Source organism: Mytilus californianus, unplaced genomic scaffold (assembly GCF_021869535.1).
Source record: "Mytilus californianus isolate M0D057914Y unplaced genomic scaffold, xbMytCali1.0.p SCAF_4, whole genome shotgun sequence".
In the NCBI taxonomy this organism is placed as follows: domain Eukaryota; kingdom Metazoa; phylum Mollusca; class Bivalvia; order Mytilida; family Mytilidae; genus Mytilus; species Mytilus californianus.
Window position 1 is genome coordinate 106,732,922 of NW_026262690.1, and position 27,604 is coordinate 106,760,525.

Genomic DNA, 27,604 nt, shown 5'->3' on the forward strand with positions numbered 1-27,604 from the left:
CATTGTATCAACAAAGGTTTTTTTTTCAAAATAAACATAATTATATATATTTTTTCACTTTTTTTTTATTCAACACATTTCCTTCAAAGTTATTAAAATAACTACAAACGTGTCTAGATAAGTAGATCTCCAAGATAAAAGGGCCTTCAGGAGCGTAAATTTTTGGAAAAGAAAGTAAAAGTATATATGTATCTGTAATGCTTAATGCATCCCCTGAACATATATGCATGTGAACGTTTTTTTGTTGTTTTTTTTTTTGTGTGTGTAAGGGATGTTACCTTCAATTATAAGGAGTATCGTTTATGCTTGCCGTACTTCGTATGACAATATTTGCTAATTTATTGTTTATTTCGTGGCTGCGCTGACATAAACTAAAAAGGTACCAAGATAACGTTATTTATACTCGATTGTTTGATCAGTCTGTTCACAATAGCTATACGTCATTGTACCAACTTAGTGGGGAAATTACCAATCAACGTACCTCGCGATCGATTGTGCATGATGCCCAGCTTAAACTGTAATGTAGCCGATTAGGTTCTACTCTCAATCTTAAATTCGTTTAAGAAATCAAAACTTATGAAGGACGGAAAATAGAACTGATTTTGCTATAAGGCACCTAGTCGGTTTTGTATTACATGTATAAGATACCGTAATCAGATCCAATGGCATTGAACGATTATAGCCCTATTCGCCAACAAAAGAGAAACTGAATGAGTCATGCAAATCCAATATTTGCTATACCAATTAAAAATAGAAATTACCATATAATTAAATAATGAGTTGAACGTTTTCGTAGCATCAGATCTTTCACGATCCTTTTCACGATCTTCAAAAAGCGGTACACGATCTTTCACGATAACAAAAAATCAACGTTTTGTAAATATTTCTAAAAATTTCTGATTATGCTAACACAAAATAACTGTAGGACATTTTTCATCAAAAAGTTGTTTAGTCATTCGAATTATGAAAAAAATCTTGTTTGCTTACATTTTTAATGTCATTGAAATGTCGAGGAGCAACCTGCCTTTTGTAGTTTTGAAAGAACGGTTTACTTTTAAACCTTGATTTTTCTCAGATACTTATCATTATGTTGAACCATTTTGACAGACAGTTTTATTTTTTTGTAAATTTGTCCGTATAATTCATCATACTAGATTAGTAATTGACCTTGTATATGTCTTCTCGATAAGACTGAATTCACGATCCTATACCAGAGCTTTCACGATCCAATCGTAATACTTGACCACCGTTAGGTATTCTTTCACGATCATTTCTCTCGATAAACCGAATGACACCCGTGAAATAAGTATGTAGATAAATTTATAAGCAACAAACGAAATTAAGATAGGTAATTAAGGGATTGAACAGAATAGGAAAGATGTCAGACATGAAAGTGTTTGTGCCCATAAAAACGTTATATATAACATAATATAATAATACTTTCCTAGTTAACGAGCGTTACACGCGTTTTTAAAAACATTGCTGTTAATTCGAAAATATACGTACATTTGTATTTCTAACTTTGAAAAAAAAACTGTTATAACAAAACTTAATATATATACCAACCGTCTAAAAATACCATTACTATTACCAACAATCAGAATTCTGAAACACTGGAATCTGAATGACTGCAATCAACGTTGGATTGTGGTAGGATCATTGAGGCGTGTAGGCATAAAATGGGGATTTACAGTGAAAATTTTGTTTCTTTAACGCATGCTATGAATCGCAGTTTATGGTTAAACATCTTACAAAAAAAAAAAAAAAAAAAAAACGCCTTCAACAATACCTGCAGATATTCAGACGATATTTTCCCTCTGAATAATCAAGACTTTACTTAAAATACGTCAATGGAAATACACATGAACTTGCTCTTACTAAGTCCAACGTCTAATAAAAACAAAAGGCTCTCAAGAGCCTGAATCGCTCACCTGTAATTTTTTGCTAAAATCTTGCATCAGTGATTATTTTTAATATATATTAATGAGTGGCTTAAAAATGCCATTTAAATGTTCTTTGTATCTGTCATATTTTCTTCAAAAGCAAATAAATGCATTTTACACCTATGTTCCATTTTTGCCATAGTGGCTATGTTTCTTGACGTACAAGGAAATAAAATACAAAATTTATACTGGATACTCTGAAACTCATTCAGCCCGAGTTTGGCTGAAATTGATTCAGCAGTTTCAAAGGAGAAGATTTTTTAAGTAAGCAAACTAGATGAAGATTGTGAAAAATAGTCTTTCAAGGACAATAACTCCTTAAGGGGCCAATTGACAATTTTGGTCATATAAACTTATTTGTATATTTTACTTTGCTGAACATTTTTACTGTGTACAGTTTATCTTTATCTATAATAATATTCAACATAATAACCAAAAACTGCAAAATTTCCTTAAAATCATCAATTCAGGGGCAATAACCTAAAAACCAGATACCAGATTTGGCTGATAATTTCAGGGCAGGTAGAACTTGACCTAATGAATACTTTAACTACTGTCTGATTTGCTCTAAATGCTTTAATTTTTGAGATATAAGTCAAAAACAACATTTTACCCTATGTTCTATTTTCAGCCATAGCGGCCATTTTTTCTGAGGAAACACAAAATATAACACAAACTTTATTCTAGATAACCTAAGAATCATTCATCTTAAGTATGGTTTAATTTGGTTTACTAGTTTCAGAGGAGAAGATTTTTTAAAGTCAGAAAACATCATAAACAAATTGTGTAAAATTGTTCTTAAAGGACAATAACTCCTTCAGGGGTCAATTGACAATTTTGGTCCTATTAAATTTTTTTTGTAGATCTTACTTCGCTGACCATTTTTGCTATTTACAGTTTATCTATATCTTCAATAATATTAAAGATAATAACCAAAAACTGCAAAATTTCCTTAAAATTACCAATTTAGTGGCAGCAACCAAATAATGGGTTGTTCGATTCGTCTGAAAATTTCAGGGGCTGATAGATCTTTACCTATTGAACAATTTGATCTCATGTCAGATTTGCTCTATATGCTTTAGTTTTTGAGATATAAGCCAATAACTGCATTTGACCCCTATGTTCTATTTTTAGCCATGGCGGCCATGTTTGTTAATGAATCAAAACTTCGGATATACTTTATAAACTAGATACCATAAGGAACATTCAGTTAAAGTTTGAAGGTATTTGGCCTGGTAGTTTCAGAGGAGAAGATTCTTGAAATAGTTTACGACGACGACAGACGACGGTCGCCAAGTGATGGCATAAGCTCACATGAGGCCCTTCGGGCCCCGGTGAGCTAATAAGTAGATGTGGTATGAATGCCAATGAGATAACTATATCCACCAAGGATGAGGATGTAAACAACCACACAGGTGTACAACCTTCAACAATGAGCAAAATTACTCGTTGTCAATTTTAAACCTTAATTGTACTGGCCGGACCAGCGAGTTTAACCAAGATGACTGGGTTTATGTAAAGATAAAACAATCAGGAGCTGACTTTTATTTTACTACCAATCCAAATAGTGAAAAACTGAAAATACAAATATAAATACAATTTTACAATGTGTTCAATTATAATTAAAGTCCATTAAAAATACGGATAAACAGTTCGTAGATTTATAAAGCTGTTAATGTTCTTTATAATAATAAATAGATGAATATTCTTGCACACGTCGGGTTCTGTCTGAATTAAATTGTGTAATCGCAAATACGAACAGTTTGAACGGTTAAATGTTCATAGTTTCTTTATAACATAGGAAAACATATTAAAACAGTTCATCGCTGATGTAAAGACATAATTTGTAATGTTTTAAAGGTAACTCACGCTGTGGTTAGCCACGAATTGTTCCTTTGGACAACGTGTCCGCTGAATGTTCCTTGCAGTTGTGCACACGGCCTGCTGAGCAGTTTTCGTCACTCAGAAGAGAGGGGGAAGTAACATGGGTTCCTACACTGTCCTGTATAAAACTCCTAAAACTGGAGCATATAAAGTGATGTACGCAATGAAACATAAACAATATAAAATGATGATCACATGAAGAACAAATGATGAATGAGATCCAGAACACTCCCCGTCTGAGGTCTATCTGACATCACTATTCCATTATTAAAACAAATAAAATGTTAAATATATAACAGCCGTCCAAAGTTCCACTTATATGAACTTGGAAGTAATCCAACGGGAGGCTGGGTATTTCACAACCTCTATCCTAGACAAGGAGGTGTTTCCGACGAGATCGCGGCGATCTAAGATCCAATTCCATTGCTGTGGTTCTGATGGAAGAATCTCCTTTCGACACAGATATGCGATCAAACGAAGACGTCTTGCGAAACGGACGCTTTCCTTTACGTTTACGGCATACAGTAGACCAGCCGTTGCCATGTTCCTTTTCTCTGTGACTTAAGTCCGAATTGTCTATTCTACTTTCCTCTTGTCCTTGCGTATCCAAAGGCGAATTGAAGCTTTCCTTGGGAATAAAATGTTTTCGGATGTACTTTTCTTTGTCGGCATTCACTTTTGGTGGTGTTGCTTCCGAAATGAACTTTTCGGATTCTGCAAATCTGACGATCGAAGTCGCTGATTTCGTTTTTGGTTGCCCATGTAAACGGGGATATTGTTTAAACGAATCAGTTCGAATTCCATTTGACTGGGTGTTGGTTTTATTACACTCAGGTAATTTCTTTGTATGTGGTTTCACAACACTGCAAGCTGGATTTGTTTCCTTTGTAGTGAGTTCAAGGGGAACATGTTGCTTATCGGAGCGTATTTCACCAACGATAATCCAACCCAGGTTTAACTTTTGCGCAAATGGAGCCTTTGGTGGTCCTAGACGTTGATCAAGGACGTGATGTGCCTCTATTAGGTCTCTTCCAATGAGCAATAGGATTTTGCATTTTCCACCAATCGGGAGAATATTTTTTTGTAGTTCTTGCAAGTGTTGATATTGCAATATATCCTCAGTTGTAGCAATTTCGTTCCGATTATTGGGAATGTTATCGCATTCAATCAGTTCAGGCAGATTGAATCTAGTATTGTCTTGTACAGACTTTACGACAAAGCCGTTTCCTCGTTTTCCGGAAGTAACCTTGCTGCCGGAGCATGTGGATAACATATAGTCTTTTGTTTCTTCCTGTACGTTGAATAGGCTGAAGAATTCAGGAGCGGCGAGAGACCGGTTGCTTTGGTCGTCAATAATTGCATACATGCGAATTACTTTGTCCTGATTATTTTTGTGAAAGACATTCACAGGGAGTATCTTGGCACAAGATTTATTACTGTTGCCATCTTTACAGATATCTGTGCAAGTTGAACTAACAGAGGTTAGCTTGGTTTCAGCTAACTCAAGTTGCTCCCCGCCGTAGGCTGTATCAATTAGCTCCCCGCCGTCGACTGATCTAGGCGGTAAAGGCGGTGCACCTTTGGGTTGGTACACCCGATTTGTGTGTAATGCGGTGGTGTGTTGTTTACTTCCGCATTCATTGCAACTGATACTTGCCATGCAATCACGACTTCTGTGCATAGTCGAATCACAGCATTTGTAACAAAGATTGTTTTGCCTCAACAGTTCCTTGCGTTCCTCGATTGATTTGGCACGGAACGCTCGGCATTCGTTTAAGGTATGCTTTGTATTATACAACATGCAAAGACTTTGTTGTTCACTGCTGTCTCCAGGTTGCTGTTCAACTGCTGTCTTATGAACATTGACTTTAGAATATGTTTGAGGTGTGAACTTTGGCGCAGCACCTTTTGTACTTGGTGTGACTCTTGACCCAAAAATGAACCCAGGATCGTTCTTTATTTTGCTAATTTCTCTGATGAAGGCAGAGAATTCTGTGAAAGGTGAAAATGCAACTTCATATTTAGACTTGTATCTTGAAGCCCTTGTTATCCACTTTTCTTGGAGTCCGTATGGCAGTTTTTCCACTATAGGATTTATCCCGGATGAAGAGTCGAAATACGCAAGCAAACATCCCAGCTTGGGATTTTCCTTGTGATATTCTATTTCTGAGATAATATCTGACAAATCGTAAAGGAGTGAGTTGTCCTTATTCGTCAGTGTTGGGAAGTTGACGAGTTTGTTAACGAGAGACGCCTCCAACATTTCTGGAGCACCATATCGGTCGTCAAGTCTCTCCCATAGTCTCTGTTGGCCTCTTGTTAGGTTGTTGGCATTTGATGCCCTTATACTCATGGCATGTTTGGCAGACTCTGGTCCAAGCCATTTAATAAGTAGGTCTATCTGTTCCGAGTCCGAAACTTGTAATTCGTCTATGACGTTTTTAAAGCTGGCTTTCCATGTATGGAAGGATTCTGCCCGGTCGTTAAAGCTTGTTAGCCGGGAGAACAACAGGTCCTTGCGTAGGAGAAATCTGGTTATCTCCGACGTAGGATTGATTTGTTGCTGGTATGCAACAGGGTTCTCTTCTATAACGCCTTGTTTTTGTTGTAAGACAGGGATCTCTTCAATAATGCCTTGTTTTTCTATGCCAGTTATTGTTCCCAGATCTGGGAATACATTAACTTCTGGTGACTTAGCATGTGTAGGCAAGACCTCAGGTGTTTGTGATGGCAAGTTCAGTGCCACAGATGGCACGAACGCTGGTGCTTCATGACTCAGCTCAATCTTAACAGGAATTTGTTTTAACTTTTGAGGTCCTGTTACTTCCTGTACAGCAGTTGGTACAGGATGTTTATTGACGAAATCTTGCACACGCTGAAGAGGGTCTTCCGTTTCGCCAGGGAGATCGTTAAATGCTTGACTGCCATCGTGTTCAAGGATACGAGCCTCGGCTTCTGCGGCTGCGGCTTCTCTTTGTGCTTCTAGAATGTTCATAGCAGCCTTAATTTCGGCTTTTTCTCGTATTGCACGTGCAGCCTCTTGTTCCATTATAGTTTTCCTGCGTACAGCCTCACGTTTCATTTCAGCTTGCAGGTGTGCAGCCTCGGCTTTTCTACTTGCGGCTTCTTGTTCTAATTGAGCTTTTCTTTGAGCGGCGTCCTGTTCTGCTCGGATGGCTTCTTGCTCCGCTCTGATGGCTTCTTGTTCCGCTTCAGCCTTTATTTCATTTTGCTTGAAAAGAGCCTGTTCTTCTATCACTGCCTCCTGCTTTAGTAGCAAGGCCTGTTTTTCAGCAAAGGCTATCTGAGATCTAGCAGCCTCTGCTTTGGCACGCTTCCTCTGTGCAAGACTTGACATGTTAGAGACGTTGGAGCTCCCACTGTGCGAGGTTTTCTTGCCCTTAGATGTCTTGGTTTTTGTAGATTTAGCCTTTGTCAGGGTGCGGCGATGCTCGTGTAAGGTTTCAATTGCTAGGTCAACTTTAGACATTCGGATATCTGTTGAAAGTTTACACGTATCAATGTCTTGAAGGCTGTCTAACGTTCTTGTATTTTTAAGAAATTTCAAGTACTCGTCTGTGAGCCTCCGATAATTGGTACAGGCTTGTACAATTCTATCTTGTGCTGTCAGCAATTGTTGGAGGTCGTTAGGAGGCGTGGTCGTTTCCAACAACTGAGATTCTAGGTCTGACCATAGGGCCTCTAAGTCATGATAGAACTTGTCACGTTTTTCTGTAAAAGCTCCTTGTCCCTTTTCTGTGAGTTCACGTACTCGCCTAGTCTCGGCATCTTCATCTAAAGGTGTTGTAGTAGACGGATTCTCTATTTGTTCTTTAGAGACGTCTCCCTCTGGATTTTGAATCTCGTCTTGCTGTTCCGCGTGACTGGGATCCATGGTGACTCAACGTTGTTGGGTTGCTGCCTAGCGCACACAAGTTATGTAGTCCACTGTCAGTGTAAAGGTATTTACGTTGCTACGTAGTCGTTCCTTGTCTGGATATGTAAAGACAGGTTGTCGTCAATAAACTAGCACGAAACGTTGTCGTTGAAACTACGTTATGGGTCTGCTGACTGTCGTGGAGTGGCGTACGTTATCCAAGAAAAACAACAGGCAAGTTGTAGCTTTTTCACTGTACTGGCCGGACCAGCGAGTTTAACCAAGATGACTGGGTTTATGTAAAGATAAAACAATCAGGAGCTGACTTTTATTTTAACTACCAATCCAAATGGTGAAAAACTGAAAATACAAATATAAATACAATTTTACAATGTGTTCAATTATAATTAAAGTCCATTAAAAATACGGATAAACAGTTCGTAGATTTATAAAGCTGTTAATGTTCTTTATAATAATAAATAGATGAATATTCTTGCACACGTCGGGTTCTGTCTGAATTAAATTGTGTAATCGCAATACGAACAGTTTGAACGGTTAAATGTTCATAGTTTCTTTATAACATAGGAAAACATATTAAAACAGTTCATCGCTGATGTAAAGACATAATTTGTAATGTTTTAAAGGTAACTCACGCTGTGGTTAGCCACGAATTGTTCCTTTGGACAACGTGTCCGCTGAATGTTCCTTGCAGTTGTGCACACGGCCTGCTGAGCAGTTTTCGTCACTCAGAAGAGAGGGGGAAGTAACATGGGTTCCTACACTGTCCTGTATAAAACTCCTAAAACTGGAGCATATAAAGTGATGTACGCAATGAAACATAAACAATATAAAATGATGATCACATGAAGAACAAATGATGAATGAGATCCAGAACACTTAATATTAGAAATTCTCAGGGTAATCTGCATACTAAAATTCTTCCTTAATGGCTACATGTCTTACTTTTCAATGAGCGTTATATTTTCATCACTAAACAAACTAATCAAAACGAAAATTTTTAAATCTTGTTTTAATTGAACAATATTTCTCGAAAATTATAATTCAGTTTACAAAGAATTTGAATAGATTGAATGGTTTGCGGTTAACTCCATGATCAACCGTAGGAGTAAAAAGGGTTAAACAATACAACGATTCGTCATTGATATTTGTCTGTTTATCTGGTGAAATCTTAGTGACTTGACGAATTCAGGAGTAGAACTGCTACTTTTCCATTTGTATGGAACCTAAATGACGAAAGCGAAACTTATAAATTTTATATTTATTGTTTAGTAGTAAACTTTTGTGGGTTAGTAATGTTCTCTAACTGTTACCATTTTCAAATCAGATCGATTTTTTCTGTTTTCTCATTTCCCAAATATCATAAAAGAGAAAAACAGAGCAGAGTTTAAGTACAAGATGCAATACCATAGAATAGAAATAAATTTGGATGGACATTTTGAAATGTCACCTACCAACAAAATTTATTTTCATGCCCAAAAGGTATACTTCATATGACTGAAAAAATATACACGATTAAAATCCTGATTTTTATTGTAATGTTACACTACTGTTTCGGGTAAAGGTGAAGGTTGGCGCCTGTTAAAACGTTTGAACCCGCTACATTTTTATGCACCGGTACGAAGTCAGGAGCCAGTTGTTCAGTTATTTGGTTGACAGTCAATATGTCTCAAGACAACCATTTCTGGGGAGGAAGTTGCAACTTCAGTTTTAGTAAAATTTGTTAATATTTGTATATGAACCGGAATTATCTACTAATTCATTCAAATATTGTTATAAGAACAAGAATTATGAACAAACATATCAATCTGGAATTGTTAAGAGGTGTATCGTGTCAACCGCCAAGGTTATACACTCGTAAGTAAATATATATCTTTTGACAATTATGTGTTTGGTTATGCTGTATAAAATCTGTAAAAACATTGAATAAATCCTCCGATAGTTGGTTGTCGATTGTGTACCAAAATCAACCATGAGGTGGTGTCAATTCATTTTTGCATTTAAAATTGAAAATAAAAACATTCCGGGTCATAAAAGAAAACTCATTATGTATATATGATAGTAAGCCCATTGTTGTGCAAACTGATACTTGGGCATAGGGTTTAGCTAAAGTTAATACACCTTATCGTTATTTATTCCAAACGGGAAAAGTTCTTAAATTACACGACTTCTTTCAACCAGTTGAAGCTATCTCGGGCCTTCTTCAAACAATGTACTGTGCACAAAAAATTTCAAAGAATTAATGTTTAAACCATTGTAAACACTTCAAACAAACAAAAAATCTAACTTTAATTTGTGTTTAAAAAATTGGATCATGAACTATACAAATTTCAAAATGTTCACTTTTTAAACGTTTTCCACCCTCAGGTCAATACTTATGACCTTTTTTCTTGCGTCACTTGACCCAAACAGGAAGTTAGTTGTTTAGTTGACTGTTTTTGGTTTTTTTTTTCGTATAAGACTAAAAAGCCTTTAGGTGTATTTGTACACGGTTTACGTCAAGTAATGCAAACACAATACTCCAGCAACGCAGTGTCTAAAATTATGCTCTGGGACTTAATCCGTTTTGCGTGAATTTATAAAATCTGTCGTTTTCCTCTCGTTGCCTTTTTAACATGTCCATATGTTTCATAAAATTAGTATTACTTGTTTGCATCCTATCGACTGATTCCCACGTTTGTTCTTGGTACGTATTTGGTCGTGCTCCTACACTGCCATACTTGCTGGCGACGAACAAGATTAAATAAACTATAGGGCCAGCCAATACAAGAACTATAAACAAGCAGTAGAGCGTTTCTGAAATTGATAGCCGTCCAGGAGCCTGGTAGCTTGCTTGTCTGTCCAATTCCCTTTCTTTTTCATACTCTTCATCACTCGGTTCTTTTTCTTTCTCTATGCCATGTTCGCGATTGATTTCTTCCAATTTATAAGCTAGATAATTTTCGCTTGGGCGTTGATTGGCCTTATGTCTCTTTTGCCGACATTTGTAACTTTCTGCTTCTGCAATGAAATAATTCAGTAATCAGATATACATGAATAATGTATATATTACATAGACTTAGACACAGGATAGGACAATCTCACAAAAGGACGACTTTTAACAATTGGATCACAATTCTATGGTCCCAATCTTATCCAAATCGGTGAATAAAAGACTTCACAAATAAAATCACTTTTTTGCGAGGTCCCAAATGTAGTCCTAATTGATCCAGGGGTGAAAATGTCTACGCATCCGTTAAAAATACTTTATATCTACGAAGTTTTCATCCTATTTCTGAGACCGTGGTTAGTTGAAGCAAATATACTGTCCCTTGGTGCCTTTTGCAGTTGCAAAAGTTTTAATTCGAACCAAACTTGCTGAAATTAATAATTTCATAGCATGCTTAACTATTACATGTTATCTTATATATGTATGATCAAACACGATTGTTATGTATTTGTCTGATGTAAAACACGACCCTTGTGGGCCCATGATTGGTGAATAAACTATGATCTATTTATACAACACTTTGGCGTAGTATAACCCCTTAACCACAGACATATAATACGATGTTTTATATGTCTCTGCCTTAACATAGTATACCATCTTTAGATAAGAAAAATAAAAATAGAATAAATGACAAAAATCTCTGTTTTGTATTATATATTGGCGAGTTTTGGAAGTGTCTATGGGCCATTCGATATCCTCGGAATCAAAATTCTCGGAACGTCTCGAAAATTTTTCGATCATTTATATAAGTAGTTATTTATGTCTTTGATACGGTCCCCCTTTGGATAGACTACCACGTGACATTGTATATTTCAACAATCAAAGTTCATTTGTAGATTGGAAAGTAAAACCAATAAAGACTATAGGTTGCATTCAAAAAATCATTTATATGTTAGAACCTATTTGCCTTTTGACAAAAAATATGTGTTTTTTAATAATGTGAATGTTTATTAAACATCAAGTATAATTATAACATAATCATATAATTCATGCTTTGAGACGGTCCCTCTATGCGTTGAGTGTGTAGTATTTAATACAGCGTGCTGTTGTGCATTGTGACAATAACCCTGGGAATAGTTTATTGATATATAATAACCCAGAATAAACTGATTATTTCTGAACGTTTATCATTTGATATTATTTCTGTTAAAAATATTTATTTTAGATCGGAAACACAGTGGTCGGAAAGCAGAAAGATAATCAAACAATTCAAAGGGATTTTTCTGTTAAAAAAATCTAATTTCATCAATAGATACTACCAGGCTAACAGAATATTCATTTGTAAGTTTAAACTGAGACTGACTTTATTCTTAATAGAATATAATTAAAATTAGGTTTGAACAATCATTACATTTATGAAAATTATATGTAACGTATAAGCACCGATGAGCAGGGATGCGTACCCAAAGTTAGCTAAATACATGTATCTAAATTTTAATTAAACGGCCGTGAATGAAAAAAATACTTGCATGGTTTCAATTCACAGGAATTTTAAATCCTTGCATCTCACAAAAAACGTAATTAATATTTTACAATAATCATAACCAAATTTAATTACTATCATAATTATTTTATACTGTTTTAGTATGGATTTACAAGTCTCTGCTTATATTTTGTATAGCAGTATATGTATAGTGGGATGTTAGACTTTAAAAAGAGATTGATTTGATAAATAAAATGTCCATCCGTAAATATTTGACGTTTGTGTTTATTGATATTATATTCTAAATTTTCTGACTACGATCGTACTACGCTCACCGTGATTTTAAATAAATTCAGATCGTGGTGAGGTCGCGGTATGAGCGGTATGAAAATGTAAATTTTCGTTATTTTCACGATGCTACTACGTCTTCATTACGCTTCTACAACGATCCCGCTACGATTATACCAAGTTTTCACCACGCTTATTCTGTGACCTCACTACGATTATCACGATCTAACTATGCTCATCACGTTCTCACTACTACCATACCACGATTTATCAGATTGCAACACGATCTTACTACGCTTCTACTTCGATTATAGCACGCTCTCAACACGATCATACTACGATCATACCACGTTCAAATGCGATCTTACTACGCTCTCAACAATAACGTCAACATTGTGTGCAATATGAATACTATTCCATTCCTTCTATTTCTCATTTTAAAATACGTAGATTTCTCGGAAACAACACAGTCATGCATGGTCGTTAAGATTTTGTATCTGTGTTAATGATTGTAGAAGCATTACTACATGTACATGGTCTTGTGTTTCCATGGTTCAATTGAAATTGATTTTTCAAACAAAACCTGGAGAGCTTTTATATATTTTATGTGACAATGATCATGCATGACCAGAACTCGAAATGGCCGTAGTATGAACGTAGTCAGGTCTTACGAAGAAAGTGATGAGGACAGCATGAGCGTGATAGAATCGTTCTATGGTCTTAAACAGCGTGGTATAGACGTGCTTAAGTCGTAGTAGAAGCGTGGTTAGGTCATGGTGATAACGTGAGTGTCGTAGTAACGTCGCGGTGAGATCGTAGCACAGTCTCTCCGACTAGAATCGCGCTTTCGCTACGCTCTCTCTACGATTGTACAGCGACCTTTAAGATCTTACCACGACCTTACTGCACTCTCACAACGCTTTTACTACGACCTGATTTCGCCATAACAGCACCACGATTGTTTTTAACATGTTCAAAGTTGGCCCGAGCTCATCTTGATCATGAAGACCTCACCACGACCGTACCACGATCTTACTGCGATCTACACGATCGCACTACGATCGTCAAAATTTGCATGTTTTTTTAGAGATCTTAGTGCGATCGTGGCCTAGTGTGACGGGGGTATTACATTATAAAATTTTTGTTTGTTTATTTTAATAGTTCAACCTTATAGCATCTAAATATTTGTACTATGGTATGGTTTTGAAAATTGTATTTATTGTGCTGACCAGCTATCCTACACGTCTTGATTCATTCACATTATACATCACCCTGTTCACACGCACACTATCGGTTTGCGTTCACAAAAATTCCGGATAAAATGTCAATGAATCAGGAGTCAAAACACTTGAGGTAGGTAGTTTGATATCCGAATTCAACTATTAGATTAATGTATGTGCGTATTCTTATCCACAGTATCAGTGTGTATGCTTTCTATTTACTATTTCTTGCGCAAAATTCCACGTGCATGCATAAATATTAATTTCACTCGTGAATGCGAATTTTCGGCACTTTTCTTATCTAAATCCAGGACACGGCAGTAAGAGCTTGACATGTGACTTTCAAGCACGGTCATCATTACTTACGGTATTCTTACCTCTAGCTGTTCTCTTTTGCTTTTTTTTTGAGTCACTGTCCTATTATAAACTGACATTTTCGAAATGCTAAAGATTTTCTACCTAAGGAATAGATTACTTAACTTTGTACTTTATTTGGCCTTTTAGACTTTTTTATTCGAACGTCACTGATAATTCTTTGTAGACTTAACTTGCATCTGGTGTAAACATTTTAATCCTGGTATCTTTCTATATCTACATGAATTGGATCTTTTGAGAGTATGTTCAGGTATTCATAAAACTTCTGAAAATAAGATATTCTTCAAAACCAAGTTTCCTGTAGAATATTTGGATTGATTTAAGTAAAATCATGAAATCCTTAAGATTTGAGATGTTTTATGAGAACAAAAAAAGGCTCTATATAAGAGGTCCCAAATGAAGCTGGTATGTTACTCTCAAGAAAAATATACGAAACCAGCTTATAAGTTGCATTCCACAGGATTTCACTTCAAATGGAAATTGGACTTTAAATTTATCTACACATCATCTACCATGAGTACAGACAGTTTAATAACGAGTTGAGAATATGACGGCATCCATGCAGGAAACAAAATATGAAGACATGATAGATAAGATAAATGAATCCAGATTATAACGCAAACTGAGAGCTTAAATTTATTTTGCGATTGGTTTGTCGAATTTGCATTAGACATCCGGTTTGTAGAAACTGGGATTTGCAAAAGGGTTATGAAAAAATGATGTACATTCCCAAGCAATAAATGAAATAGCCATTATCTTATTCTATTCATTGTCAATAGTTTCAATTCAAAAGCAAACAAAAATTTAGCAACGATTTTTTGGTGACCAGTCATGCAGCAGTCGTGGGTTCACTTATTGCTTTTCTTTTTTTTTTAAAGAAAGCAACTTGTTTTTATCTTATATTGCTGAACATTGAAGTCTGTTTAGTTTCTCTATATCTTATTTAGCTTTTACTCCAAACACAAAAGAGGTAAAAAAAAAAACCTAATTTAAGAGCAATAACTCCTATAAAGAGTAAGTCTACTAATTATATCGGCAAAATTTGACTTGTTAGTAGTCTTGTGTTGCTTATTATTTTTGCTTATTTAAGTTTCTATCTATCTATTAAAAATTTTATCATATAAGGCAATACGCAAAAAAAAAATTACAAATCGTCTTCAAAGGGCTATAACTCTATTAAGGAGTCAACTGATGATGTTAACCATAAGACTTATTTGTAGAATTTGTCCTTCTGATCGTTTTTCTCTCTATCTATAATAGTTTTCAAGAGAATAGGCAAAAATTAAAAAAAGTCGTGCGTTTTGTCATTTAAGGGCAATAACTCCAGAAACTACAGAAAATCGTCTGACAGTTTTAACGTATATGGACAATTGGTAGTTCTCAACATTCTGAACAATTTTACCCTTTTCAGATTTCCTCTAATTCGATTATCAGAATAATAGACAAAACTTGCATTTTACCCCATATGTTCTATTTTTAGCCACGTCAGTAATCTTTGTTGGCAGGCAGGGTCATCGAACACATTTTTAAACTGAATACCGTAATGATGATTGTTTCCAAGTTTGAATCTATTTGGCCCACTATTTTCAGAGGAGAGATTTATGTAAAAAATTACAAAAATTTACGAAAAATTGTTAAAAATTGACTATAAAGAGCAATAACTCCTTAAGGGGTCAATTGACAATTTTGGTCATGTAAACTTATTTGTAGATCTTACTTTGCTGAACATTGTTGCTGTTAACCGTTTATCTATATCTATAATGATATTCAAGATAATAACCAAAAACTGCAAAATTTCCTTAAAATTACCAATTCAGGGGCAGCAACCCAACAACGGGAGATATAAGCCCAAAACTGCATTTTACCCCTATGTTATATTTTTAGCCATGTCGACCATCTTGATTGGCGGGTTGGATCATCGGACACATTCTTAAAACTAGATACCCCAATGATGATAAGTTTGGTTAAATTTGGCCCTGTAGTTTCAGAGGAGAAGATTTTGGTAAAAGTTAACGACAACGGACGACAACGACGGACGATGAACGCCAAGTGATGAGAAAAGATCACTTGGCCCAGCAAAAAAGGGGGAGGTGATCTTGACCATTAGATAATCAAAATAAATAAACGTACGGAGTGCATGAAGAGGGTGATCAGGTTTAACCCACCGCGTATGTAGAATTTTATTGACCGGTTTCTGATAGATTACCTTAGCCGTATTTGGCACAACTTTTTGGAATTTTGGGTCCTCAATGCTCTTCAACTTTGTACTTGTTTGGCTTTATAACTATTTTGATCTGAGCGTATCTGATGAGTCTTATGTAGACGAAATGACGAAACGCGCGTCTGGCGTATTAAATTATAATCCTGGTACCTTTGATAACTATCTGACCGTTTGATAACTTTATAGTCTAATAAATGATTTCTCGTGTTATTTGTAGATCTAATCTTTTAATTAATTTTACAAGGTCGCCATAGATGTCTTATGTTGTAACTGTATTGTTATCATTAATCTCTTTTATTGCAAGCTATTCCTCTTATTAGCTACGCCGAGTTTTTTTTATTGGGAATCCAATATCAATATATGGCAAAATTATTTTACATACCTTATAAGAACAACTTATTAATATTTTCTTATACTGCGGTTTGGATTCAATCAAAGACTGTATAAAATGGTATGAATGGGGTTTACAGAATAGAGAATATCGGGCAAGATGTGCAGAATATATATGGCAAAAAAATAATTAATAGGAAAAATAGGGCAAGCAAAAATTAAAGAACAGAGAGTAATAGGGTTCTATAGTATAAAGAACAGAGAAAAACGGACACCAAATATAAAGAATACAGAAAAATGACCTAAAAAATTCAGCGATAAAGATGAAGGACCCCCTATGCAGACCCTCGTATAATCCAATGCATTGTTAGGGCTGAGAAACCCAATTGCAATTGCTGTATTTGATAAACGATAAGAAAGAAAATAATCAATGCTAAAGGAGCCCATTTTTATAGAAAATGACCATACTTCAAATCGCCTAAATTCGGACCGAAAAGAGCGCTATTTTTTCAAGAGATGGAGTCATATAGAGCGCAAGGGGGTTATCTCCTCCTAAGACTATTGGTCAATATTGACTAGAACAAATAGGAAGACAACTTACCTATACTCGACAAAACAGCGATAGCTATGATCAGAATCAGTAACATTTTTGCCATCCTTGCACCTACTTAGAAGGAGCACCGACGTACGATCTACTTCTTTGAAACTCTATTCCTTTTAGAAGCTGCATTTGCTGACTAAACTGGGGACTACAATCGAAAAACAAAATAATACATACTTATATAAAATACAGTTTGTGTTGATGTACATGGTTAAAGGTGTTGAATTGATCAAAATTATAAATGACAATTACACATATAAAATTGAGAATGGAAATCGGGAATGCGTCAAAGAGACAACAACCAGATGTTTTTGTCAAGGCCAAAAAATGTAAAAAATAAAATAAAAATTGTAGGTAAGGTACTATGCAATGAATTTTTATTATTATTAATTTAACATTAACTGTCAACTTCACAAATAATACATGATGGTCTTGAAGTATAGATTCTGCATACTGACGTTGTTTATCATCTTAACATCTTGTGTTATATTGTTCTTTCATTTGTCTTTGTTCTATTATTAATATTACTTTTACTGTTTGGTTTGTTTTCTGTGATATCCATTTGACGTGGCTAGGTACTTATACATCCCGTCAATGTGTTTGTATTATCTTTCATTTTTGCTGGTGTGTTTTGTATATATGCGACTTTTTGTGTTTCTGTGGTTCTTATAACGTGACTCTGTACTTTATAAGATCCCGTCATTATGTTATTGTTCTATTATATTTCATTATGTTATTGTTCTATTATAAATTTGAAAATACTTTGAACGACAAACGACAAATTTATTTTACTCCCGTAGTGGTATTAACCATATGTGGATTCTTAAATATTCTAAAGAACTTCTGGACAATTTTAAATCTCGGTCTATTTCAGAAATTAATTCTAACATAACTTTTGATTTTTTAACCCTGTATACCAACATTCCACATGTGAAATTATAAAATTGTTTTGAATAAACATTGAATGACAAAATTTCTTCTTATGTGACGTTTACATTTTCTGACGTCAGACACGCGAAGCAATGAATGTGGTTTTTAATTTGATAGATGCTTTTGTTCTTTTTTGTAAATAATTGTTTGTTTTGATATTGTAACACAGTGATGACTGCTGTACCCATATTTTGACTATTTTATTTATAATGTCTGTTTTGTTCACGCATCGTTGTAAATATAACGGAATTTGATAAGACTGTCGTACAAGTGAGAGGTTTAGCGCTATAAAACCAGGTTCTATCCACCATTTTGTACATTTGAAAATGCCTGTACCAAGTCAGGAATATGACAGTTGTTGTCCATTCGTTTGATGTGTTTTGTCATTTGATTTTGCCATGTGATTAGGGACTTTCCGATTGAATTTTCCTCGGAGTTCAGTATTTTTGTGATTTTACTTTTTACTAAAACCAAGTCGATGTCAAGTTTCTTCCTAGAAGAAACTTTACTGCTGGTGGATTATTCCCCGAGGGCATCATTAACTTGGTAGCTTTATGCACGATGAATACAAATAATACAAAGAACAAACCGGCTGGGACGTCGCCCGGGTTACCAAGGTCCCCTTTTGCTGCACGGAACACTGTAGCATTTGATTTGTGTGTTCCACGGAATATCCTCCGGGATACCCCTGATTTGACTTATGTTCAGCCAGAAGGTAATTACTATTTTTAAAAATTCAGATACTTTTCATAAATTAAAGCCATGTTGCGTCAATATTTTCGACTGTTTAAAGACACCTGCTACAAGTGAATCAACACCTATCATTTCTTCTTGTAAACATAAAAAAGGAAAAAGGAGCACGTGTAAGACATGTAATATGTTAATCACGACTCCTGATTTTACTAGTAATTTAACATCTAAAACATATTATACTAAATCTTTCGAGCCTCTGGACTGTTCCACGGACAATGTCGTGTACGGAATAGAATGTACTTTGTGTGGACTACTTTATGTTGGTGAAACTCGTCAAACTTTGCGTAAAAGAATGAATCAACACCGGTCTGATAATAAAGATCCGCAATTTAGGGTTCTTTATAATCATTTTAATCAACCGGACCATGATCCTTCTTTATCTATGAAAGTACGCATCATCGAGAAAATTTATCACCACACAAATAGTCCTGTGTCTTCAAAATCTAGATCGCCCTCTGGGAGCTTTGATGACCTTCTTTCACATCTTCATCATCCACTAGGGTTACATTACATTAGAACTATTCTTTTTTCACTGCCTGTTAATTTTCTTAAATGTTTGAGAGATTATGCACTTGACAAAGGATGCATCGATACATTTTCTTCAATATACAGACTAGTCAGTATTATTTGTGATGTAGCTCTTTTCCGTCTTTTCAAACCAGTAAGATCGGAACCTTTACACGAGGAAAAGAGGAAATTCCTTCCTCTTCACTTTACCAATAGAGGGATTGATGCAATCAACATCTGCAACGTTCTACATCACAAGGAGGTAATATCTAAAATTCCTATTTATTTTCAAAATCAGTCTGTTCCTATTGTATCCTACAGTTACACCAAAACCATTGCACCTAAAGTATTTAACTATAAACAAGCATTGCAGGACCTTGACTTAGAACAATACCTCAAAAACCCACCGACATGTGACTATTCCCACTCGCCTTATAATTACAGCCCCTCTGGTCATGTTACAACTGGGGATCTAAACATAATTCAACATGAAAATCTCCGAAAGGTGATTTCTCATGGTCCTATGTTTAGAGAACCCCAACACATCAATTGGAACCATAACTTCAAAATAATTATGGATTCCATTGAGGACTACGCCAGAGCATGGGCTAAACGAGAAGAAGTTGAACTGGACACTTTGTCAGAATGGGTCAAAACTATCAGGTCTCTGATAAAACGTCGCATTCATAAGTTGAAAAACTGTGTGAATGATCGACCTAAGTCCGTTTTCAGAGACAAAGAGGCCGTGAAATGTCTATCATCTCTTCATGATAAGTATGTTGTTGTTCCTGCGGACAAAGCTTCACATAATATTGTCTTTATATGTAAATCGTATTACTACGAATGTCTTGTAAAAGAATTAGGAATAAATGAGCACTCAGGTAATCCCACATACAAAGACATATCATTTGACAAGGATGAGATTTTAGCAAATCATAAGTCCTTCATGGCTTCAATGAACATTACATTGAACACCAAATCGGAGGACTTACCTTTTTTGTATTGGATACCTAAGCTCCACAAAATTCCTTACAAACAACGGTACATTGCCGGCTCATCTGCATGTTCCACTAAAGAATTGTCCATTAGATTGACTAAAATTCTGTCCGCAGTGAAAGAGGGTCTTCAGAAATACTGTGAAACTGTTTACTCACGTAGTGGTATTAACCATATGTGGATTCTTAAAAATTCTAAAGAACTTCTAGATAATTTTAAATCTCGGTCTTTTTCTGATATTAGTTCTATCAAAACTTTTGATTTTTCAACCCTGTATACCACCATTCCCCATGTGAAATTGAAAAATCGCCTGAAAGAAATAATCCACAATGCCTTTCATCATAAAAATGGTAGCATACGCTATAAATTTATTACTTTGGGATATCATAAGGCATATTTTGTTAATAGTGAACAAAAGGGTAAAACATGCTACACAGAAGAACAAGTGATCAGTATGCTGGAGTTTCTTATCGACAACATATTTATTGAATTTGGAGGTAGACTTTATCAACAAATTGTCGGCATTCCTATGGGAACGAACTCTCCTTGTCGACCTCTTCTTATTTTCATATGAATCGGAGTTCCTTCAGACACTTGTCAAAAACAAGAAGATCAAAGAAGCCAGATTATTTAATTTCACTTTTAGATATATTGATGATGTTCTTTCCATTAACAATCCGAACTTTTCTGATTGGGTTCCATTAATATATCCCCCAGAACTAGAAATTAAAGAAACAACAGACACGGCTTCCTCCGCCTCATTTTTAGACTTATATCTCGAATTTGACATACACAGTCATCTCAGTACCAGAATCTATGACAAACGAGACGATTTTAATTTTAAAATTATAAATTTCCCCCACCTTAGTAGCAATATACCAACTTCACCTGCATATGGGATATACATTTCCCAACTTATTCGATATTCAAGAGCTTGCAGCTCCTACTCAGACTTTGTTAAACGTCACCAGTGTCTGAGCAGAAAGTTGATGAACCAGGGGTATGTCAAAGAACGTCTCGTCCTTTTTCTAAAAAAAAGTTCATCGGAAGGTACCAAGACCTTGTTGATAAATATTCCGTATCAACTTCACAAATAATACATGATGGTCTTGAAGTATAGATTCTGCATACTGACGTTGTTTATCATCTTAACAACGTGTAATATTGTTCTTTCATTTGTCTTTGTTCTATTATTAATATTACTTTTACTGTTTGGTTTGTTTTCTGTGATATCCATTTGACGTGGCTAGGTACTTATACATCCCGTCAATGTGTTTGTATTATCTTTCATTTTTGCTGGTGTGTTTTGTATATGCGACTTTTTGTGTTTCTGTGGTTCTTATAACGTGACTCTGTACTTTATAAGATCCCGTCATTATGTTATTGTTCTATTATATGTCATTATGTTATTGTTCTATTATAAAGGAGTAGGTCCGGTAAGAGTCGATTTTGGCCTCAAAATTCAGGTTCATCTGATGAAAGATTTTGGACACTTTTTAAACACTTAAGTGTCTACTTCAGTCGATTCAATTAGTTTATGTGAAAGATTTGAACTGATTTAGTCATTAAAGACGCTCAAATTCAAGCTTAAATATGAAAAATCTATCAAATATGCCATAATATGTCACTTTTCAGATGGTTTTTGTCAAAAATGAAAGTGGCCGCATCCGTGTTCATTCTCAACCTTTATATATGTTATGTATTATCATCAAATACAACTTACATTTAAATATTAAGAATGAACACAAATGCGGCCACTTCCATTTCAGACGGAAACCGTCTAAAAATTAACCAAAATGCTAAAATTTCGAAGATTTCAGTAATTTAGCATGACTTAATGATGCTAGTACCCGATACATGTGCATTGTATTGTCAAAAACAGCCCATATTTATGTAACAGAAGTATTCTTCTTTCCAATAAATAGCTAAAAATTTACATTTTAACAATTTTGTAAAACTGCTATATTTTGGGGCCACAAAGGGGTCCTACTGGGCCTACTCCTTTGAAAATACTTTGAACGACAAACGACAAATTTATTTTACTCCCGTAGTGGTATTAACCATATGTGGATTCTTAAATATTCTAAAGAACTTCTGGACAATTTTAAATCTCGGTCTATTTCAGAAATTAATTCTAACATAACTTTTGATTTTTTAACCCTGTATACCAACATTCCACATGTGAAATTATAAAATTGTTTTGAATAAACATTGAATGACAAAATTTCTTCTTATGTGACGTTTACATTTTCTGACGTCAGACACACGAAGCAATGAATGTGGTTTTTAATTTGATAGATGCTTTTGTTCTTTTTTGTAAATAATTGTTTGTTTTGATATTGTAACACAGTGATGACTGCTGTATCCATATTTTGACTATTTTATTTATAATGTCTGTTTTGTTCACGCATCGTTGTAAATATAACGGAATTTGATAAGACTGTCGTACAAGTGAGAGGTTTAGCGCTATAAAACCAGGTTCAATCCACCATTTTGTACATTTGAAAATGCCTGTACCAAGTCAGGAATATGACAGGTGTTGTCCATTCGTTTGATGTGTTTTGTCATTTGATTTTGCCATGTGATTAGGGACTTTCCGATTGAATTTTCCTCGGAGTTCAGTATTTTTGTGATTTTACTTTTTGTCATAACAAAATTTCATAGAGGGTATGTCAGTTTGTGATTTAGGCCAAATTAATAAATTTCCGTATTTGACGTCATTTTTTTTCAAAAGGAGGAGAGTAAGAGACAAACAAAAATAATAAACAAAGTCGAAATTTGCAGATAAACACAGTTAAGCTTTTGAATAAATCAAAAATTAGTTTGAATCAATTATGAGTCACTGTACTCTGTTCTTTAGACCGTTTTCTAAAAGGACCCATTTATTTCTAATAATATCGTAATACTGCAAGATTAAGGTAAAATGTTTTCAGAACAGAAAGTTAACATTAAATTGAAAATGGTTAAATTTGATCAACATAGTAATCTGATTTTGTGACTTATTTAGAATATATAATATATATATATATAAACTACAGTTACAAACTAGAAAAGTCAGTTTTTAAGCCAAAGAATGTCTTCTTTCTTATTCACATTTTCTTAAAAAAAAAAAAAAAAACGGACCATTTGTTGAAAAACCCGGACGTTTTAAATGTTGCACTCGAAAAAACACAGACAATACAAAACACTATAATGTTACTGAACTAAAAGGACATTCTGCGTCGTTTGTGTTAAAAACATGTATAGCATTCAGAATAAGATGAAAAGTCACGAGTAAGACTGTTGGCAAAAGTATGTATTATTCGAAATACTATGGATTTTCCCAGGCATAGATTACCTAAGCCGTATTTGGCACAATTTTTTGGAATTTTGGGTCCTCAATGCTCTTCAACTTTATACTTGTTTGGCTTTCTAACTATTTTGATCTGAGCGTCACTGATGAGTCTTATGTAGACGAAACGCGCGTCTGGCGTATCAAATTATAAGCCTGGTACCTTTGATAACTATTTACACCACTGGGTCGATGCCACTGCTGGTTGACGTTTCGTCCCCGAGGGTATCATCAGCCCGGTAGTTAGCACTTCGGTGTTGACATGAATATCAATTATATGGTCATTTTTATAAATTTACTGTTTGCAAAAGTATGTATTATTCGAAATACTCAAAGATTTTCTTATCCCAGGCATAGAATACCTTAGCCTTATTTGGCACAACTTTTTGGAAAATTGGGTCTTCAATGCTCTTCAACTTTATCCTTGTTAGGCTTTCAACCTATGTTGATCTGAGCGTCACTGATGAGTCTTATGTAGACGAAACGCGCGTCTGGCGTATCAAATTATAAGCCTGGTACCTTTGATAACTAATTATACTCGCGAAATAACAGTAAATCGATTGACCGCATGTTAATTCACTCGGGAAAAACCTGATCTAGTACACTCAAAAATAGTGGACCGATTCCCTCGAAAAAAACACGATCTCCGCTGGACACTTTACCTACCGTGTGTAACTTTAAATGGACACTGTCGTTAAGAAGGTATTTTGTTAAATATTAAATACCTCTTGTAAATTTGTACAAAGCTGACAGACAGTGGAAATCAATATAACCGTTACTACTAAATATTATAATGCTAATATCTAATTCAATCATACCTTGATATTTAATGCAGACGGAATAAAGTGCACCAGTGTATTTTTTCCACCGAGTATAAATAATCAGGTAAATCGGAAACTTTACACCCGGAATTAAACTATGCTTACTTATATAATGGCAGTTCCAAAATGTAGTATGGGGAAACCGGCGATACAATGGGATAACAGAAATAGATTTGACCCGACCTCATCTTTAATCCAAACGATATTGCAAGATTCCTTTTTTATGTGACGTTTGTGGACATTCAGTTGCCCTCATTGGGTTAACCGTTCGTTGTATCTCTTGTCAACACACACAAGTTTAAAAAAAATGGACTGAACCTTTATGCCTGCCCTGCTCTGAAAGGTAAATAAACATACTAAGCAAATTGGATTTACCTGACTAATTATATGACTAGGTTATAGATGAAATAACATCTGTCATCACTTGTCCTTACCTGGAGGGGCTTCCCAATTCTATTTATAGTAACAGAATTGTGAAGTATATTGAACGAAGGGTTTCACATGATGTAAACTATTTTTTTCAGGCTATATCGTCCAATTTCCCCGTCCGGACCTGAAACGGGGATATTTAAAATTCTTCATATTTTTTTGAAATAAAAGATAGAATAGTTTTGAAATTTTATTTTTCCCCAAAAAAATACCTAGCAACTTTTTTCTAAAATATACCCCAAAGATAACCATTTCAGAGAGTAGGAGAAGGTTGTAAATATATAATTGTTGATGAATTTTACGGAAATGTTTTATTATCTATAACTTCTCTAAAACACTGTCTTATACTGATCCTCAAATTTCCCCGTCTGTTTCACTAAAACACTGGCATATTATAAAGTCTGAAGTGCATTACGGAATAAATCAATTCAGTTGACATTTATTTCGTTATTTCTTAAAATTTTGTTTCTCTAAAACACTGTCTTATATACTGATCCTCAATTTCCCCGTCTGTTTCACTAAAACACTGTAATATACTGATCCTCAAATTTCCCCGTGTGTTTCTCTAAAATACGGTCTTATATACTGATCCTCAAATTTCCCCGTCTGTTTCACTAAAACACTGTAATATACTGATCCTCAAATTTCCCCGTGTGTTTCTCTAAAACACGGTCGTATATACAGATCCTCAAATTTACCCATCTGTTTCACTAAAACACTGTATTGTACTGATCCTCAATTTTTCCCGTGTGTTTCTCTAAAACACGGTCGTATATACTGATCCTCAATTTTTCCCGTGTGTTTCTCTAAAACACGGTCTTATTTACTGATCCTCAAATTTCCCCGTCTGTTTCACTAAAACACTGTAATATACTGATCCTCAAATTTCCCCGTGTGTTTCTCTAAAACACGGTCGTATATACAGATCCTCAAATTTACCCATCTGTTTCACTAAAACACTGTATTGTACTGATCCTCAATTTTTCCCGTGTGTTTCTCTAAAACACGGTCGTATATACTGATCCTTAAATTTCCCCGTGTGTTTCTCTAAAATACTGATCCTCAAGTTTCCCCGTCTGTTTCTCTAAAACACTGTCTTTTGTAGTGATCCTCAAATTTCCCCGTCTGTTTCACTAAAACACTGTCTTATATAATGATCCTCAATTTTCCCCGTCTGTTTCACTATAACACTGTCTTATATACTGTTCTTCAAATTTCCCCGTCTGTTTCACTAAATCATTGTCTTATATACTGTTCCTCAAATTTCAAACGACTGTTTCACTAAAACATGGTCTAATATACTGATCCTCAAATTTCCCCGTCTGCTTCACTTAAACACTGTCTTATATACTGATCCTCAAATTTGCCCGTTTGTTTCACTAAAACACGGTCTTATATACTGATCCTCAAGTTTTCCCGTGTGTTTCATTAAAACACTGTCTTATATACTGATCCTCAAATTTCCCCGTCTGTTTCTTTAAAACACTGTCTTATGTACTGATCCTCAAATTTCCCCATCTGTTTCACTTAAACACTGTCTTATATACTGATCCTCAAATTTCCCCGTGTGTTTCTCTAAAACACTGTCTTATGTACTGATTCTCAAATTTCCCCATCTGTTTCACTTAAACACTGTCTTATATACTGATCCTCAAGTTTCCCACGACTATTTCACTAAAACACTGTCTTATATACTGTTACTCAAATTTCCCCGTCGGTTTCTCTAAAACACTGTCTTATATACTGATCCTCAAATTTCCCCGTCTGTTTCTCTAAAACACTGTCTTATATACTGATCATCAAATTTTCCCGTGTGTTTCATTAAAACAGTGTCTTTTATACTGATCCTCAAATTTCCCCTCGTGTTTCACAAAAAATACCGTCTTGTATACTGATACTCAAATTTCCCCGACTGTTTCACTAAAACACTGTCTTTTATACTGATCCTCAAATTTTCCCGTCTGTTTCTCGAAGAAAATGTCTTAAATACTGTTCCTCAAATTTCCCACGACTGTTTCACTAAAACACTGTCTTATATACTGATCCTCAAATTTCCCCGTCTGTTTCACTAAAACACTGTCTTATAAACTGATCCTCAAATTTCCCCGTCTGTTTCACTAAAACACTGTCTTATATACTGATCCTCAAATTTTCCACAGGGGCCTCGGTGGCCGAGTGGTTTAAGTAGTTACTACTGTAATCACTAGCCAGTCAACACTGAGGTTGTGAGTTCGAACCCCGCTCGTGCGGGTGCACTCGACCCCAATCTTAATTGACTAGGATTGTCAGTTTTCCTATCGAAGGTCGGTGGTTTTTTCCGGCTTCTTCCACCAATAAAAACTGGCCGCCAAGAAATAGCCCAAAAGCGGTGCTTAAAAGTGGCGTTAAAACACCAAAATATCAAAATCAAAATCAAATCAAATTTCCCACGACTATTTCACTAAAACACTGTCATATATACTGTTCCTCAAATTTCCAACGACTGTTTCACTAAAACACTGTCTTATATACTGATCCTCAAATTTCCCCGTGCGTTTCTCTAAATCACTGTCTTATATACTGATCCTCAAATTTCCCCGTGCGTTTCTCTAAAACACTGTCTTATATACTGATACTCAAATTTCCCGGTGTGTTTCTCTAAAACACGGTCTTCTATACTGATCCTCAA

At 35.1% G+C, this 27,604-nt stretch overlaps 1 long non-coding RNA gene across 2 annotated transcripts; it reads right to left on the reverse strand.

Annotated features, from left to right (window-relative positions):
- Positions 1–9,992: 9,992 nt before the first annotated feature.
- Positions 9,993–24,830, reverse strand: LOC127739017 (uncharacterized). Of its 2 annotated transcripts, none has more exons than XR_008000244.1 (3): positions 24,505–24,830; positions 17,170–17,310; positions 9,993–10,722 (listed from the first exon to the last, which is right to left on the reverse strand). It is a non-coding gene; the product is annotated as an uncharacterized LOC127739017 (long non-coding RNA). The 2 variants fall into 2 exon arrangements; XR_008000243.1 differs by having other exon boundaries at positions 17,170–17,317.
- Positions 24,831–27,604: the final 2,774 nt, after the last annotated feature.